The 1,562-nt window shown below is 40.3% G+C and overlaps 1 non-coding gene across 1 annotated transcript; it reads right to left on the reverse strand.

Moving 5' to 3' along the window:
- Positions 1-387: 387 nt before the first annotated feature.
- On the reverse strand, positions 388-512 carry LOC132502272 (small nucleolar RNA SNORA25). The gene has a single exon (XR_009534464.1). It is a non-coding gene; the product is annotated as a small nucleolar RNA SNORA25 (small nucleolar RNA).
- Between the last annotated feature and the right edge of the window lie 1,050 nt (positions 513-1,562).

A 1,562-nucleotide genomic window follows, 5' to 3' on the forward strand; every position in this document is an offset into this window, starting at 1 on the left:
CCATGTTTCATCTTTAAATATTTGACCCCTGTAAGTTTTATCTTCTTCAAAATATGGTAACTTTTTCAGGATAAAAGCCATATTATTTTCTACTTCTTTATGCTCTATGCTTTCTTATGCACAGTGATAAGTACAGTAGTCAATAATTCAATTGAATTAGTTTATCTTCAATAATTTGCGTCATTTGGTATTATAGGTACAGTAAAGAATGTAAGTAAATCTACAAATATATCAGTAATTCCATGAATAATAGTTCCCTTTGAATTTACTAAGTTAACTTACATTTCATGTATATAATTTTTTGTTTGTTTGATTGTTAGTTTTGGTTAAACTTGGGAGACTTTATTTACTTCCCCACATCACCAATCATGGATATGAGTGGCTAAGGCTTCTATCTCCTCAGGAAAACACAGCACAATTGAGTGATCACAACCTTGGGAGAACTTCAGTTTTTGGTTGCAGCATTTAAGAGCTCCTGGTTTTGGTCCCACAAACCCTTTTTGAAGTGACCTATGTATGTTTTTTTGGTTTTTTTATTTTCTGTGTTGGGTGTTCGTTGCTGCACGTGGGCTTTCTCTAGTTGCAGCGAGTGGGGGCTACTCTTCGTTGCATTTCGCAGGCTTCTCACTGTGGTGGCTTCTGGTTGCAGAGCACGGGCTCTAGGCACGCAGGCTTCAGTAGTTGTGGCACGCGGGGTCAGTAGTTGTGGCGCACGGGCTTAGTTGCTCTGCGGCATGTGGGATCTTCTCAGACCAGGGACTGAACCCGTGTCCCCTGCGTTGGCAGGCGGATTCTTAACCAGTGCACCAACAGGGAAGTTCCTATGTTGTGTTTTGACGTTGGGATTATTGCCTTAAATCTTTTTGCTTCTTTTGATGAATCATATGGAAAACAAATTTGAATTCTGTTTATTAATGCTATTAAGTTTCAAGTGCTAACTTCTGGTAGAACAAATACCCAATCATTTGAACTGTTAAAAGATAAATTGAGGGCTTCTCTGGTGGTGCAGTGGTTGAGAGTCTGCCTGCTGACGCAGGGGACACGGGTTCGTGCCCCAGTCCAGGAAGATTCCGCAAGCCGCGGAGCGGCTGGGCCCGTGAGCCATGGCCGCTGAGCCTGTGTGTCCGGAGCCTGTGCTCCGCAACAGGAGAGGCCACAACAGTGAGAGGCCCGCATACCACAAAAAAAAAAAAAAAAAAGATAAATTGAGGCATATTAAAAATTTTAAGAGCTTATTTGAGCAAAAATCAGTTTAAATCAAATCACCAAAGTTAAATCAAATCACCAAACTGGAAACTGCTCCACCAACAGGAGCTAGGGGAAAGATTTTACAGAGAAGAAGGAAGCAAAGCAAGGAGATTATTTGATGGGCTATAGCTTAAGCATTCACTTTACTTGGGAAAACCTTATTGGCTGTTTGTGATCGGGTGTCCTTAGATTTTAATTTCTTAACATTGAGAAATTTACAGGATTGGGTTTGGTTTGCTTATGTAATGCCACTAACACATTAGAACCATCTCAGTTTAATGACCTCCTTTTTAATTAATTTAACAATTGCTATA

Source organism: Mesoplodon densirostris, chromosome 14 (assembly GCF_025265405.1).
Source record: "Mesoplodon densirostris isolate mMesDen1 chromosome 14, mMesDen1 primary haplotype, whole genome shotgun sequence".
Classification (NCBI taxonomy): Eukaryota; Metazoa; Chordata; class Mammalia; order Artiodactyla; family Ziphiidae; genus Mesoplodon; species Mesoplodon densirostris.